The following is a 7,438-nucleotide window of genomic DNA, read 5'->3' on the forward strand; positions in this document are numbered from 1 at the left end:
GTTTTCTTTTTAATTATTACTACTACAGCAAGAAAAGTAAACTAACTAAAAGCTACTACTAATTTCTATGGTTTTTCTTAAGGTTTAACAAACACACAAGAAGAAAGCAAGAAAAAGAAAATAAACTAGCATGGATATTACAGTGAAAAAGTATGAGCACCGACATCTAGCAATGAGTGTGTGTAAACATAAATGTAATGTCGGTGGGAAATACGTACTCCCCCAAGCTTAGGCTTTTGGCCTAAGTTGATTCATTGTCATGGGTGGCCTAGCGGATATCCGTAAGTGTAGCTGGGGTTGTACTGAGATGAAGAAGGCTCTGACTGCCACTGGCTGGCAATCATCTCCGGATCCCACTTGTAATTAGACTGTTGTGGAGGCTCAAATTGTGGTTCCGACTCTGGGGCTGGTGTAGGGTTCCGGTAGGCTTGAAGGGCCGCCCACGGAACGAGATACAGACCTTTAGAGAAATTAAACAAGGAAGGAGCAGGCAAGGTAATAGTCTCAGGGTGATGTTTATTAAAGTACAATTTATATTTAAGCTCCCCTTCCCTATTCTTAACAATAAAGTCATGTGCTAGCATACTCTTATAATCTAAATAAGCATTGGGCAGCAATTTTTCTTCTTTCTCATAAAGCCTAATAGGTATGTTAAAATGTGCAGCTAGGTGTGAAGCATAAATACCTCCAATGATGGGACCCTTTGTACGGTTCAAACTTAACCGTTTAGCAATAATTCCGCCCATACTAACAGTGTTATCTCGGAATAAACCATGGAACAAAATGATAATATCAGGAACACTAAGGTTTCCATAGTTTCGGCGACCAATGAAGCAACGACTAGCAAATATGGCAAAGTAGCGTAAAACACGAAAATGTATGCTAGTGATTCTTGCATCGGAAACCTTCCTGGTTTCTCCCACAGTGATGGTGTCAATAAATTCTTCCACATCCTTACGATGTGGTTCATCTAAAGTACCCTCGAAGGGTATTTTGCAAACCTTGCAAAATTCAGCTAGTGGCATCTTCTTAACAACATCATATTAATGGAACTCTACTGAAGGAGGTGATTCCTTAGGAAAATAGTAGAAGTTTTGCACAAAAGTATTGGTGAGTAAGAGATACTGATGACGTTGGTCGTGGAGGAAGTCGGTGAGGCCAGCATTCTCAGCCAATGAACGGAAATCATCATAAATCCCGGCAGCTCTCAACAAATCATCGGAAGGCCATTCACACGGCCGGACCTCCGCGGTACGAGGCAAATTATATTTGGGCCTTTGTGCTTCTTCATTTTGCTTTTCCTTCGAGCTTCAGCTCGATGAGCCCCTCAAAAGTCTCTTCATTATTTTCTGAAATATTCTGAAAATTTTAGTAACTTCAAACAAAAGTGAACCAACTTCAATAAAATTGATAGCAACTACTCCTACAAGTGCCTAGAGACTATATCATGCATTAGAACTACTTGGAACCATATAAATTTGACATGAAAGCTCAAGAACATGGTCACCTAGGCAGCACAAATTTGCAAGGAATAAAGCACTAGAACAAAAACTAATTGGACCAATGAAGGAGTCACATACCAAGGAACAATCTCCCCAAGCAGTTTTGTGAGAGGTGCTTTGAGCAAGGAGATCGAAAATCGCAGCAAAGTGAGCTAGAACTCGTGCTTGTGCTGGATATTGGTGTTTGTGGGAGGAAGAAGGAGTGTATGGGTGCAGGAATAAGTGGAGGAGGGCCATCGTGGGCCCACGAGGCAGGGGGCGCGCCCTGGGGGGTAGGGCGCGCCCTCCACCCTCGTGGGCAGGTGGTTCACCCCCCTGCTGTGTTCTCAGTTCCAGAAATCCTCAAATATTCTAAAAAAATCATATTTCATTTTCAGGGCATTTGGAGAACTTTTATTTTCGGGGTATTTTTATATTGCACAGGTAAACAGAAAACAGACAGAAAAATACTATTTTTACTTTATTTCAACTAAATAACAGAAAGTAGAGAGGGTACAGAAGGTTGTGCCTTCTAGTTTCATCCATCTCATGCTCATCAAAAGGAATCCACTAACAAGGTTGATCAAGTCTTGTTAACAAACTCATTCCGATTAATGTGAAACCGGAGAAATTTCGAATAACACTATGTTACCTCAATGGGGATATGCACATCCCCAATAATAAGAATATCATATTTCTTCTTGACAGTAGGAAGAGGAAATTCAAAACCTCCAAATATAATCGATGGAATTTTTCCAATAGAGTTGATACTATGAACTTGAGGTTGTTTCCTCGGAAAGTGTACCGTATGCTCATTACCATTAACATGAAAAGTGACATTGCCTTTGTTGGAATCAATAACAGCACCTGCAGTATTCAAAAAAGGTCTTCCAAGAATAATAGACATACTATCGTCCTCGGGAATATCAAGAATAACAAAGTCCGTTAAAATAGTAACGTTTGCAACCACAACAGGCACATCCTCACAAATACCGACAGGTATAGCAGTTGATTTATCAGCCATTTGCAAAGATATTTCAATAGGTGTCAACTTATTCAAGTCAAGTCTACGATATAAAGAGAGAGGCATAACACTAACACCGGCTCCAAGATCACATAAAGCAGTTTTAACATAATTTCTTTTAATGGAGGATGGTATAGTGGGTACTCCTGGATCTCCTAGTTTCTTTGGTATTCCACCCTTGAAAGTATAATTACCAAGCATGGTGGAAATCTCAGCTTCCGGTATCTTTCTTTTATTTGTAACAATATCTTTCATATACTTACATAAGGATTCATTTTGAGCATATCAGTTAATCGCATACGCAAAAAGATAGGTCTAATCATTTCAGAAAAGCGCTCAAAATACTCATCATCCTTTTTCTTGGATGGTTTGGGAGGAAAAGGCATGGGTTTCTGAACCCAAGGTTCCCTTTCTTTACCATATTTCCTAGCAACAATGTCTCTCTTATCATAACATTGATTCTTTGATTGTGGGTTATCAATATCAACAGCAGGTTCAACTTCTACATCATTTTCATTACTAGGTTGAGCATCATCATGAACATCATCATTAACATTTTCATTAGGTTCATGTTCATTACCAGATTGTGTTTCAGCATCAGAAATAGAGATATCATTTGGATTCTTAGGTGGTTGAGCAATAGGTTCACTAGAAGCATGCAAAGTCCTATCATTTTTCTTTTTCTTCCTTTTAGAAGAACTAGGTGCATCAATATTATTTCTCTGAGAATCTTGCTCAATTCTCTTAGGGTGGCCTTCAGGATACAAAGGTTCCTGAGTCATTCTACCAGTTCTAGTAGCCACTCTAACAGCATAATCATTTTTCTTACTATTCATTTCATTGAGCAAATCATTTTGAGCTTCAAGTACTTGTTCTACTTGAGTGGTAACCATAGAAGCATGTTTAGTAACAAGTTTAAGTTCACCTCTAACATTAGCCATATAATCGCCCAAGTGTTTAAGCATATCGGAATTGTATTTCAATTGTCTACCAAAATAAGCATTAAAATTTTCTTGCTTGACAATAAAATTATCAAACTCTTCTAAGCATTGTCTAGCAGACTTATAATGAGGAATATCACCTTCATGAAATCTATAAAGAGAATTTACCTTTACTACCTGTGTCGGGTTATCAAGATCAGGAGGTTCTTCAATAGGTAATGGATTAAGATCATAAGTTTCTTCAACAGGCGGTAAATTAAGACCATGTATTTCTTCAATAGGAGGTAAATTCTTAACATCTTCAGCTTTAATACCTTTTTCTTTCATAGATTTCTTTGCCTCTTGCATATCTTCAGGACTGAGAAATAGGACACCTCTCTTCTTTGGAGTTGGTTTAGGAATAGGCTCAGGAATTGGCTCAGGAGCTGGCTCAGGAAGTGTCCAATTATTTTCATTTGCCAACATATTATTCAATAGAATTTCAGCTTCATCCGGTGTTCTTTCCCTGAAAACAGAACCAGCACAACTATCCAGGTAATCTCTGGAAGCATCGGTTAATCCATTATAAAAGATATCAAGTATTTCATTTTTCTTAAGAGGATGATCAGGCAAAGCATTAAGTAACTTGAGAAGCCTCCCCCAAGCTTGTGGGAGACTCTCTTCTTCAATTTGCACAAAGTTGTATATTTCCCTCAAAGCAGCTTGTTTCTTATGAGCAGGGAAATATTTAGCAGAGAAGTAATAAATCATATCCTGGGGACTATGCACACAACCAGGATCAAGAGAATTAAACCATATCTTAGCATCACCCTTTAATGAGAACGGAAATATTTTAAGGACATAAAAGTAGCGAGATCTCTCATCATTAGTGAACAGGGTGGCTATATCATTTAATTTAGTAAGATGTGCCACAACAGTTTCAGATTCATAGCCATGAAAAGGATCAGATTCAACCAAAGTAATTATATCAGGATCAACAGAGAATTCATAATCCTTATCGGCAACACAAATAGGTGAAGTAGCAAAAGCAGGGTCAGGTCTCATTCTGTCTTTAAGATATTGCTTATTCCATTTAGCCAATAACCTCTTGAGTTCATATCTATCTTTGCAAGCTAAAATAGCTGTAGAAGCTTCTATATAAAAACATAACCCTCAGGAATAACAGGCATATCTTCATCATCTATATCATCAATATACTCAGTTTCAATAATTTCTTTCTCTCTAGCCCTAGCAATTTGTTCATCAAGAAATTCACTAAGGGGCACAGTAGTATCAAGCATAGAAGTAGTTTCATCATAAGTATCATGCATAGCAGAAGTGGCATCATCAATAACATGCGACATATCAGAATGAATAGCAGAAGCAGGTTTAGGCGTCACAAGCTTACTCAAAACAGAAGGTGAATCAAGTGCAGAGCTAGATGGCAGTTCCTTACCTCCCCTCGTAGGTGAGGGATAAATTGTTGTCTTAGCGTCTTTCAAGTTCTTCATAGTGTCCAGCAGATATAAATCCCAAGTGACTCAGAGAATAGAGCTATGCTCCCCGGCAACGGCGCCAGAAAATAGTCTTGATAACCCACAAGTATAGGGGATCGCAACAGTTTTCGAGGGTAGAGTATTCAACCCAAATTTATTGATTCGACACAAGGGGAGCCAAAGAATATTCTCAAGTATTAGCAGTTGAGTTGTCAATTCAACCACACCTGGATAACTTAGTATCTGCAGCAAAGTATTTAGTAGCAAAGTAATATGATAGTAGTGGTAACGGTAACAAAAGTAACGGTAGCAAAAGTAATATTTTTGGTGTTTTGTAGTGATTGTAACAGTAGCAACGGGAATATAAATAAGCGAGAACCAATATAGGAAAAGCTCGTAGGCATTGGATCAGTGATGGAAAATTACGTCGGATGCAGTTCATCATGTAACAATCATAACATAGGGTGACATAGAACTAGCTCCAATTCATCAATGTAATGTAGGCATGTATTCCGAATATAGTCATACGTGCTTATGGAAAAGAACTTGCATGGCATCTTTTGTCCTACCCTCCCGTGGCAGCGGGGTCCTGACGGAAACTAAGGGATATTAAGGCCTCCTTTTAATAGAGAACCGGAACAAAGCATTAGCACATGGTTAATACATGAACTCCTCAAACTACGGTCATCACCGGGAGTGGTCCCGATTATTGTCACTTCGGGGTTGCCGGATCATAACACATAGTAGGTGACTATAGACTTGCAAGATAGGATCAAGAACACACATATATTTATGAAAACATAATAGGTTCAGATCTGAAATCATGGCACTCGGGCCCTAGACAAGCATTAAGCATAGCAAAGTCATAGCAACATCAATCTCAGAACATAGTGGATACTAGGGATCAAACCCTAACAAAACTAACTCGATTACATGATAGATCTCAAGCAACCCATCACCGTCTAGCAAGCCTACAATGGAATTACTCACGCACGGCGGTGAGCATCATGAAATTGGTGATGGAGGATGGTTGATGATGACGACGGCGATGAATCCCCCTCTCCGGAGCCCCGAACGGACTCCAGATCAGCCCTCCCGAGAGGTTTTAGGGCTTGGCGGCGGCTCCGTATCGTAAAACGCGATGATTTCTTCTCCTTGATTTTTTTCTCCCCGAAAGCAAATATATATAGTTGGAGTTGGCATCGGAGGAGCTCCAGGGGGCCCACAAGGTAGGGGGGCGCGCCCTAGGGGGGCGCCCCCATCCTCATGGACAGGGTGTGGGCTCCCTGGTCTTCATCTTTGGAAAGGATTTTTTATTATTTCCAAACAGACATTCCGTGGAGTTTCAAGTCATTCCTAGAACTTTTGTTTCTGCACATAAATAACACCATGGCAATTCGGCTGAAAACAGCGTCAGTCCTGGTTAGTTCCATTAAAATCATGCAAGTTAGAGTCCAAAACAATGGCAAAAGTGTTTGGAAAAGTAGATACGACGGAGACGTATCAGCATGCAGATCTTCGTGAAGACCCTACCACCGCGCCACCTCAGCTGCCTGCCTGCCTACATGGCGCCGCATGCGTCGCTGGCCAGGGCACATGTCGAAGCGAGGAGGAGCGGCGACGGACGGGGCGGGCCTCTTTCCTGTCCCCGATAAAGCAAGGGGACACCAAAGCTACGCATTAAATATGTCTTGTCTTGTAATACGAGCGATAAGCTCATAGCACTAGAGGCCTTTCCACCTCCTGTGTGCCACTGTGGCAGCCCCTTTCGACTATAAAAGGAGGCCCATGGCATACTGGAGAGGATTCGGCTCTTTTGAACCACGCAGACACCCCAGCTAGTTCAAGAGCTCAAGAACACTCAATACATCCACCAAAGCAGGGTTTTACGCATCCTCGCGGCCTAAACCTGGGTAAACGATCCTTGTGCTGATTACTACTCCTGCTCTTCTTGCAACCCTGCGCCCGGCAACCGTAGTAGGGATTCTTGTGATCCCATAGGTGTCGTTTCCCACCGACAGCTAGGAGGTGCCATGCGGGGTAGCTATTTGAGTATGGGAGGCGTGCGATCAGACCCCTGTGTGTGCTCATTGGGAGGGGAGCCCTTTGACCGCTACCCACCGCGCACCTCCCTCCCAATGTCTCCATTAATGGCGCCCGAGCACCTGTTCTACGGCGTGGCTATATGTCTCACTTGACTGAGATTTAAGAGAGAAAAATGAAAATCTGAAAATAAAGTTTTGCACGGATCTTGATGTAAGATCCGACGGACCTATATAGCATCGACTGCGACTTATAGAAAGCATGATGAATATAAGGACGATGACAGTGGATAATAATTGTCTTACATATTTAGAAACATACTTTAAAAAAGCCACATGTGGCAACGCCCGAAATACACAAGGGCAAAAGAAGAAGACAATGATCTAGCTCGCTGATCTCTACTTTCTTGATACGTTGCTGCAGGCCGCGGGAACTAGTCTATGCAGTGAGCGGCGACGAGCTCTTTCTTGTCCT

Source organism: Aegilops tauschii, chromosome 6 (assembly GCF_002575655.3).
Source record: "Aegilops tauschii subsp. strangulata cultivar AL8/78 chromosome 6, Aet v6.0, whole genome shotgun sequence".
NCBI classification, from domain to species: domain Eukaryota; kingdom Viridiplantae; phylum Streptophyta; class Magnoliopsida; order Poales; family Poaceae; genus Aegilops; species Aegilops tauschii.